Here is a 10,731-nt window from a genome sequence, read left to right as displayed (position 1 = left end):
AGCAGGGCCAGGATCACTGGGACTAGGTCCTGATTGGAACCCAGGGATCTGGCCCATTCTCCTGGCTCCCTCTTCCTCTCCCCCACCTATTGGGATCTCTGGGGAGCCCCATGGGCTTGGATATATTTGCAGACCCTTTCTGAACCAGCAGCCTCAGATATTCCCTGGCTCCAGGTTGGAGACTCAGAGGAGAAAATGGTCACCAGCTTTTGCTTCTAGGGGGCGCACCCACTTATTACAAACATCACCAGCCAGCTGTTTTTCATGTTCTTTTAAGAATTTTATTTTTCAATTACAGTTGATGTACAATATTATATTGGTTTTTCTTGTTAATGATCACTCAGTGAAGTCATCGAGGCTGGGAGACAAGTGCCTTACCCAGAGTCGCACAGTCTATACGTGAGGAGCAGGGGGTCGGGGTGGGGAGAGGAGGTGCCAAAATCCATGTCGTTCTGAATCTTCCAGACCCTTATGCAGGATACCCCCCTTCAGTCTGTGAAGAACAGTTGCCAACCCTGTAAAGGGAGAACATCATTTCCCTAAATGCAGCCTCATCTGCACAAGCTCTGCCCACCCTCCTACCCCCACCTCCCCACCCTCTCGGGCCCACGAGAAGCAATAAGCACTGGAATCAGGCCTCTTATGGTTGTTACTAGAGGCCCAGTGCATGATTGAATCATGCACGTGTAGGGTCCCCTACACGCTTTCGCTTTCGATCACGGGGGAGCTGGGTGCCTGTCCGCTGGTGCACCAGGCCTTTCAGAAGCCTCCGGCGCGGCGAAGGCTTCTGAAAGGCCTGGTGCCTGAGCGGAAAGGCACCCAGCTCCCCCGCTTTTGATGGTCCGCGGTGGGACGTGAGGTCGCTGCCCCAGAGGCCCCTTCTGTGCCGCAGCACAGCCATGGTGCAGACGCTGAGCTCGAGCCACCGCGGCCACGCGAGCTCAGCGTCCCGCTGGCCCAATCGGCCACCCCGGCCACCCCGAGTCCCGCCCCCCCGCCCCGTGCCTCCTGGCCAATCGCAGGTATAGCGAAGGTACGGTCAATTTGCATATTTGTCTATTATTAGGTAGAATGAGGGCTAACTGAGTTATTATATAATGTGCTTAGCAACAGTGTTTGGCTTATAGTAAGTACTTAGTAATATTGGCTATTATTATTATTATTATTATTATTATTATATCTGTAAGTGGAAGAGAAGCAATGAGAGAAACCATGATCTTCCTGGCAGAGCAGCCTCCCTCCCTCCCTCCCCCACCTCCTGCCTCCAGGACAGGGGTCCAGCATCCTTTTGCAGGACCACATCCTAGAGACAACCAACTACTGTAACGTTGTGATATAACTCTTTCTAAGTGTACACATTTTACAAAAATCTGGTCATACATGGCATGCCCTTTTTAATAGTTTTCATTTTCATTTCACATAATTCATCGTGAACATCTTCCCATATCTCACTGCATTCTAGTTATTCACTCACATGTCTGGCTACCCTGTAGACAGCACCTTAAGGGCACATATGGACATCTCATGTCCTATCCCCACCCCACCCTCCTCGTGCCATCTCAAAGCTGGCGCATAGCAGGACCACCATGGATATAAGTCGTGAACGGCATGGGATATACAATAGTGGTGGGTGGTTCTGTCCCCTGCCCAGGAGCACAGCTCATTCCCATAGGGAGGGAAGAAGACTCGGGGAGTGGGGGCATCTCAAGGTCTGCCAGCAATGCAACCAAGGCTGGTCAAGATCTAGCGTGGGAATATCTTTAAAGAAGAGTCTCTGAGCACATTCATTAATGCCAAATAGCAACAGGATTCTGAGGTTTGACTTCCTGAAAGTGGGGGTTTAGGCCAGTGTTCTCAACCCCAGGCAATTTTGCCTACCCCAACCCCCAGAGAACATTTGACAATGTGTAGAGACATTTTTGATTGTCACAACCGTAACGACTGTGGTGGGGCAATGCCACTACATCTAAGCATCCTGCAGCGCACAGGGCAGCTCCCCGAAAGAGTGATCCCATCTCAGGAGTCAAGCACCAAGGTTGAGAAGCTCTGGCTTAGATATCTCGGGCTTTGGAGACTAAGTAGTTCAAAGGATGCCATCCCATGTTCCACAGAGGGACGGGAAAATAAATATAAGTATACTAGAGGCCCGGTGCACGGATTTGTGGACCGGTGGGATCCCTCGGCCTGGCCTGCAGGGATCAGTGGACCTCCACACCACGGCAGCCAGGCCTTACCCGCCAGCTTGTCAGGCTCCAGCCTGCTGTCCGCATCAATCCCGCACGGCACGAAGTAGTGCATGAAGTAGTGCGCAAAGCTCGGGCGTGCAGGGGGATTGTCCACGTGAGAGGCTCATGCAGCCACAGCTGCTCTCTTCAGCTGTGAGCCTGGCATCTGGTGCCCTTCTGTCAGCTGAGTGGCGCTCCCACTGTGGGAGTGCACTGACCACCAGGGGGGAGCTCCTGCATTGAGTGTCTGCCCCCTGGTGGTTAGTATGCGTCATAGCTACTGGCCGGTCATCTGGTTGTCCGGTTGCTTAAGCTTTTATATATATATATCACTAGAGGCCCGGTGCACGAAATTCATGCACAGGGGTGGGGGTGTTCCTCAGCCCAGCCTGCACCCTTTCGCAATCTGGGACCCCTCGGGTAGGGTCCCTAGGCTTGGCTGACAATCAGGGCCTATTAGGGCTTTCCTTCCCCCAGCTGCCAGCAGCTGGCTCCACCCCCATCCCCGCTGCTGCCACTGCTTGCCATCTGTGTGGCGCTGCACTCCCCTCCCCCACCACCAGTCGCCTCCCTCTGCGGGTGACAGGCATGGGGTGCGATTGCTTGCCCCACACACCTGCCACAGCATCGCTGGCCGATGGCCTGGGCCTCTCTCTGTGGGGCGATTGTGGAGTGATGGTGGGGCCCCCCGACCAATCGCATCGCACCCGCCTTGGCTGACCTGGCGCCAGTGCATGTCATAGCGTGGTCATCCAGAAAGTTGTCTGGATGGTCATTCTGCCGTTTGGTCGTTCGGTCGATTTGTTTTTATTGTTATAGACTAGAGGCCTGGTGCACAAAATTCGTGCATGGGGGGAGTTCCCATCAGCCCAGCCTGCACCCTCTCCAATCTGGGACCCCTCTGGGGCAGTCAGACATCCCTCTCACAATCTGGGACTGTGGCTCCTAACTGCTCACCTGCCTGCTGGCCTGGTGGCCCCATGCAGCCTGCTGTTCAATTGTTTTGTTGTCCCTCACTAACCCCCTGCTGGCCTTGTTGCCCCACACTGCTGTTCGGTCATTACTGTTACGGCATCCTGGACAATTTGCATATTCCTTTATTAGTAGTATAGATTAATATCTATATATATAAAAGGCTAATATGCTAAGTGTCCTTCCCACTGTCCAACCGGTCACTATGACACACACTGACCACCAGGGGGCAAACACTCAACGCAGGAGCTGCTGTGACACACACTTGCCATTTACAGAGAAACGGCAGCGTGGACCTGGCTGACAAAGCAACACTTAGCTTCCCCCAAGTGAGACACAGGCCCTACCACCACCCTGGAGCCACAGTCCACCAAATCTCAGCTGACGCTGCCGAGACCCCATGGCCAGCCTGGAAATGGTCGCTGTGGGCACTGGGTAATGACATCACATAGCAACACCCAGCTTCCTCTCCCTAATGATGACTAGCCTCCTTGCAGTTTCTTTAGCCCAGGAACATGACTTGCTTTATAGCCAGGTACAAACACTTTACACTAATGTCTGTGAAGCATTTTCCCGTGCCTCATCTCATTTGATCCTCACAGAAGTCCTAGAGTAGGTAGATAGGAGACTTGGTGAAATCCTACTTTCTTTTCATTAACCAGAAAACGGAGATTTAGAAAGCTTAGAAACTTGACCTGACTGAAAAAAAGTAAGAAATGGTAGATCTTGAAAATGACTTCAGGTTTTCTCACTGCACAGAATATAGTCAAACACTGCTGCAGTTAAATATTTTACCCTTTGTTCTCCCTGTGTGATCTATAATAATACTCTGCTTTGTGTTGATATTTACTGCTGTGTTACTGACAATTATCTGAAAGAGAAGTTGGGGTGCTTCACTGGGCTGGAAAATTTTTAGCTAAATCAGAAAGCAGGTCTAATTAAGCAACTTTATTCTATATAAGTATATATATATATATATATATATATATATATATATATATATATATATGGCTAATTTGACTCACACATGCATGATACCTATAAAGCTCTCACTGGTGCCAATTGCGCACATATGTTTCCATCTGTCATTGTCGATCGTGAATTTGGTTGACACTTCTATTATAAAGAAAGGGCGAATAGCGATATTAAAATATCTCTTCTAATTAATTTCCTTTCAGTGTGCATGAATCTGTGCACCGGGCCACTAGTATGATATAAAGAAATATAAGAGAAAATAACCCTGAGATTCTAGAAAGCCAGCCCTGTGTTCCTGAATGCCATAGAAAAGTCTCAGGAACTCTACCATGTCACTTCTAAACCAGACCTCCCAGCATGTCTCTTATACACGAGGAGCAGAGGGTAGAAGGGGCAGGAGCAGGCAGAGACCCTAGCCCCATCCCAACCAATCAGAGCATGTACCCTTTTGATCAGTTTTTGATGCTAGAGTTCTGTGTCAGGTTTTTTTTAGGGGGGTGGTATCCTGGGGCTGGAGACTGGGGGAAGAACAGTTTTGAAAACCACTGGTCTCCTTTGATTTCTGTTTTGTTTTTTAATATGTTTTTATTGATATCAGGGAGGAAGGGAGAGGGAGAGAGAGATAGAAACATCGATGATGAGAGAGAATCATTGCTTGGCTGCTTCTTGCACCCCCCCCCCGCCCCCACCAGGGATGGAGCCGCAACCCAGGCATATGCCCTGACCCGTCATCAAACTGTAACCTCCTGGTTCATAGTTCGTCACAACCACTGAGCCACGCCGCCGGGCTGACTTCTGGTTTTATAGGCCCAGGAAAGGAAAGTGAATTGCCTGAGGTATAACAGGCTGGCAGACTATGTCCCACAGATCAAATCTGGCTCACTGCCTGTTTTCATGTGGCCTACTCACCTGGAAGGACTTTTTACATTTTTTTTTAATGATTGAAGAAAATCAAAAGAAGAATATTTCATGATACATGAAAATTTTACAAAATTCAAATTTTAATGTCCATAAATAACATCTTACTGGATCGCAGCCAAGCTCATTTTTTTTGCATACTACTTTTGTGCTACAACGTTAGAATTAAGGAGTTGTGATGTAAACCATATAGCCCATAAAGCCTAAAATCTTTGCTATCTGTACCTTTATAGAACATGTCTGCTGATCCCTACCCTAGCCTCTCAGCTCTGCCACTAGTGGGCTGTGCAATCCTGGGCAAGTGGCCGCACCTCTCTGGCCCTCATCGCTTGTAAAATGGTGATAAAACTTTCCTCTACAGGCCGGTGCCATGTTAATTCTCTATTGTTTCATAACAAATGATCACAAATGTATTAGCTTAATATAACACCCCCCATTGACATTTGAATAACACAGGGATAAAGGGTGCCGACCCTACGCCTGGCATTGCTGAAAATCCAGGGGTAACTTTTGCAAAGAGGTTGGATCAGTTTAAGTGACTGTGCTGCCCGTTTTCACATCAGAACTACTGACAACGAAGGCCGCGCCTGCCTCTCCCTCCTGCCTGTCTGGCTGGCAGGGAAGGGAAACGTGCATGTTGGTGAAGGAATGAGCTGGGTGGGACGACAGTGAAATCCAGAGTAAAAACCAAGCTGCCCAAGGTGTCCTGCAGGCTGCAAAATGCAGTTTAGTCAGAGTGCCATTATTTTTTGTTGTTAAAATGATTTTAATTATTGGAATGCACAATTTTTTAAATATGCAAATAAAAAGTTTTAAAACCTGAAAAAAAGGAATAACTTTTAACTCCCCCAAAACTTAGCCTACTGTTGACCAGAAGCCTTACCAACAACATAAACAGTCGACTCACACATATTTTGTATGTTATATGTATTATGTACTGTATCTTACAATAAAGTAAGCTAGAGAAACTAGAATGTTATTAAGAAAATCATAAGGAAGAAAAAAATACATTTAGGGTAGTGTACTATATTTATTGACACCATAAGTTTGTTGTCTGTTTACAAGATGAAAAAAAACCTGCATGCAAGTGGACCCACGCAGTTCAGATTGTGTTGTTCAAGAGTCAGCTGTGCTTATTACCTCATCGTTCTATAGGTCAGAAATCCAGGTGGGTCAACTGAGTTCTCTGTGCAGGGTTTCACAAGACCAAAATCAAGTCAAGGTGTGGGCTGGGCCGGCCCTTATCTAGCAGCTCTGGAGAAGTATCCTGCTTCCGGATTATCGGCAGGATTCCATTCCTGTGGTTGTGGGACTGAGGCCCCGTTTTCTATCTGGTTGTCCCCTAGGGTCTGCTCTCAGTTCCCAGGGGCCGCTCTGAGGTCCTGCCCCATGGACGCCTCCACCTCAGCAGTGAAGAACCTCCCTCAAGTCAAATCTGTCTCCAGCTGTGAATCTGTCTGACTGCCTTTTCTGCTACCAGCGGGAGAAAACTCTGCTTTTAAAGGGCGCCTGTGATCAGGTTAGGCCCACCTATCTCTCTGTCTTAAGGTCAGCTGATTAGTAATCTTAATTACATGGACAAAATTCCTCTTGCCATGTAACCAGAGGGCAAAGGTCATGAGGGCCATCTGAAAATTCTGCCCTCCACAGGTGCTGTGCCAGGGAAGACAGAGTATGTGTGTGTAAACGCTAGTTACAGGACCATGCCCTCTGTGCCAGGGGACATGCTGGACCCACAGGGCAGGACACATGGGGTGAATGTTCACAAAGAATTTGGAACAAGCCAGATGGTGACAAGAGCTGGCCTCTGAATGCCTGTTGTTGGGGATACTACAGAGAATACCCCGGGACTTTGAGTAGACTGACACAGAGGCTTCGCCGAGGCAGCCTCTGAGCTGGGTTGTGATACGGACAGGATTTCAACAGGCAACAAAAAGGCTGGGGCTGGGGGTAAGGAAGGAGCATCTGCTCGAGCCACAGCACAGATTACCACAGGCTGGGCCATTCTGATGTTGACAACAGACACACTGTTAAGCTTTTGTATAAATCAGCCTATTAAGGATTATCAACAGAATAACAGTTAGCATCCGTTGGCTATCTACCGAATGTCAGACACTATGCTAGGTAGGCCATTTAATTCTCAAAGACCCCTACATGGTAGAAGGTTGTTTTTTTCCAGCTGTACTGAGATGTAATTCATCTATAATAATAAAAGGGTAATATGCTAATTAGACCAGACATCTTCCGGACGTCCTTCCGGGCAAAGCCATGGTGGCAGGGCCAAGGCAGAGGCAGTTAGGGGTGATCAGGCCAGCAGGGGAGAGCAATTAGGGGGATCAGCCCAGCAGGGGAGAGCAGTTAGGGCAATAAGGCAGGCAGGCAGAGGTGGTTAGGGGCGATCAGGCAGGTAGACAGAGTGGTTAGGGGCAATCAGGCAGGCAGGTGAGCAGTTAGGAACCAGCGGTCCTGGATTGTGAGAGTGATGTCCGACTGCCGGTGTAGGCCTGATCCCTGTGGGATATAAACCAGCAGTCGGACATCCCCCAAGGGATCCTAGATTGAAGAGGGTGCACGCTGGGCTGAGGGACACCCACCCACCCTGTGCACGTATTTCATGCACCAGGCCTCTAATGTACCATAAAACTCACCCATTTATATGTACACTTTAGTGACTTTTGATATCTTCACAGATGTGTATCCATCACCATAATACATTTAGAACATTTTCATTACCCTCAAAAAGAAATCCGACACTCCTTAGCCATCTAGTTCTTCCATTCCTCCTGACCCTAGGCAACTACTAATTATTACTTTCTGTCTCTATAGGTTTGCCTATTCTGGACATTTCATATAAATGGAAATATATAACATGTGATCTTTTGTATCTGGCTTCTTTCACTTAGCATACTGTTTCAAGGATCATCCATGTTGTAGCATGTATCAGTGCTTCATTCCTTTTTATTGCTGAATTATATTCCATTGTATGGACATACCACATTTTGTATTTATTATTATTTTTAATCCTCACCCCAAGGATATGCTTTTATTGGTTTTTAGAGAGAGAGAAAGGGGGAGAGAGAGAGAGAGAGAGAGAGAGAGAGAGAGAGAGAGAGAGAGAAAACAAACATCAATGTGAGAAAGAAACATCAATCAGTTGCCTTCCATATGTGCCCCAACTGGGGATTGAACCTGCAACCTAGATATGTGCACTGACCAGGAATTGATCCCACAACTTTTTGGTGTATGGGATGATGCTCCAACCAACTGAGCCATCTGACCAGGGTAGGACATACCACATTCTATTTATCCATTCATCAGTTGATGGACATTTGAGTTGTTTCTACTTTTTGGCTACTATAAATACTGATGTTGTGAACATTCATGTACTAGTACAGGTTTTTGCGTGGATATGATGTTTTCATGTCCCTTGGGAATACAACCTTGGAGCAGATTTGCTGGATGGATTATAAGGTTACTCTATATTTAACCAACTGAGGATAAGGTAGAAATTGTTATCTCCACATGAGGCTCAGAGAAGTTAAATGGCCACCCAGGGTCAGAGAACAGAGCAGGTTTAAACTCAGGTCCACCCAACACCTATACCTCCTGCCTCTGGGTAAACATAATAGTACAGAGGTCTCTTTTAACCATTCCTCTCCTAAAGTATTCATTTCTTCAGAACACAGATCTTTGTTTTCTCTGCTTTATCAAAAAGGTTCTAGTGCCTGGAAGAGGCTTGACACACAGTAGGTGCTCAATAAATACTTGTTAGGTGAAGGGGAGGATGAGTCAGTGAGCATGATTTGAAGGTGGGTGAGTGAGGTTTTGGGACATCCCCTGAGAGTCCTGCTGGCCCAGAGTGGCACTAACCTGGGTGCCAGGATGAACTTTCAGGCTCCAGCATCTGCCAGGGACTTGCTGTTCCCCTGAGCGAACCTTGAAAGGCCTTGGCCCCCCTCTCCAGTGCCCCCCTCCCCAGTGGCCTGCAGGCTCCTGGAATTCTGTGCCTGGGGGAGTCTGTTCATGGAGAGGCAAGGAGCTGCTGTGTCCCTCTGCATTCACGGTCTAAACAAGGAAACTGCCCTCTGTGGGTAAGAAAGGCTTTAGAACCTCAAGGCCTCCACTTCCTTGGGAGGCAATTTCTGCCCGAAGGAGATGGTCCAAGGTTATTCTGAGGCCCCTGTTCGGGCAGGGCTGAGCCTGGGCCAGCAGCCTTGGAGCGGGGGAGATGCAGGCCAGTGAGAGGAGGAAATCTCGTCTGCCATCTGAGACAAAGGGCTGAGAGCCGGGAGGTGTGTGGATGGAGGGCTGGCGACAGCCTTGACTCCAGGGGTGACCGCTGGGAGCTCAGGCAGACGCATGAAAGGGCTCAGATTCTGGGCAAGAGCCAGCTGTTTGTAGAGATCCTGGGAAAGCTACCGCAAGCTGGCTGTCCGTGGAAAGCTGTTGTCAATGTGCTGAAATGTGGTCGGAGGAGCTGGCCAGGCGCACAGGAGCCCTGGTTTGGGCCTCGTGGCCTTGGCCAAGTCTCTGCCACCTCTCAGCCTCAGTTTCCCCTTCGATAAAGAGTTGGGGTCCTTTCAAGCTGTGGGATGCTATTCTGGGGCGTAGTTCTCTTTCTTCCTCCTCTTCCGAATTGGACTCGCTAACGGGCAAGTTCCCATCCAAGTGCAATAGGAATCCTGGACTCTGTTCAGAGTCAGTGCTTTCTTCCCAGGTAACAGGCTCTTCTGGAATCATCCACTGCTCTGCCAGGATTTCAGGAGAACCCCGTTTCCTGCCTGGACTCCTGCTTCCTGTGCCAATCCACGCCCAACTCCAGCCCACTCACCCAGTGGCTGATAACTCACAAAAACCTCACACCAAATCACCATTCCCCTCCTCCCCCCCGCCCCCCCCCCCCCCGAGCTGCCCTGACTCCCGTGGTCATTGCTCAGTGAATGGCAACTCCACGCACCCCAACTCTGGGAGAAATGTCGCTACTCATTCCCTTTTCTGGGCCTGGTGTCCCAACATTTAATGGGGGCGGGGGGGGGGGGGGGTGTGCACATGACCATATCTAAAGTTGCTGACAGGCCCGAATGCTCTGATTTTACTCCCAAATTGCCCTTAGTCTGCAGAGTGACCCTGGCCATGTCCTTCCTCTCTGGGGCCTTAGTTTCCCCCATTGACATGGTTGCACTAGAATTTTGGACGTGGGAAAAGTACTGACATTGGAGGCAGGAGATCCTGCTTCACAGATGAGCCCCTGGAGGATGACAAGGTCACTAGATGAAAGGACTCAGGGTCCTCGAGTGACTGTGTGGAGCGGACCCCGCACCACATCTGACCCGCAATCCCCTGTGTGGGAGTGAGAAATCTCCAGTGAGGTAAGTGTTGAGATTTGAGGGTCATTTGTTAGAGCAGGCAGTGTTATTTAACACCCCCAGTTCCTGACTCCCAGTCACACGGATTAGAGTGAGGGGGCACCGCGGGGCAGCTGAGGGCCTAGGAGACGGGCAAAAGCTAGGGAGGACAGCAGAGAGGGCCCAGCCTGGGGCTGAGGACGTGGTCGCGCCTCTGCCGCAGAGGTGGCCTGGCACTGGCCACTCCCTCACAATGAACCTCTGTTTCCTCCTGGGTCAAATAAGAATGAGAGTTA

Source organism: Cnephaeus nilssonii (genome assembly GCF_951640355.1).
Source record: "Cnephaeus nilssonii genome assembly, chromosome: 7".
Taxonomy (NCBI): Eukaryota; Metazoa; Chordata; class Mammalia; order Chiroptera; family Vespertilionidae; genus Cnephaeus; species Cnephaeus nilssonii.
This window is presented reverse-complemented; position numbering follows the sequence as displayed.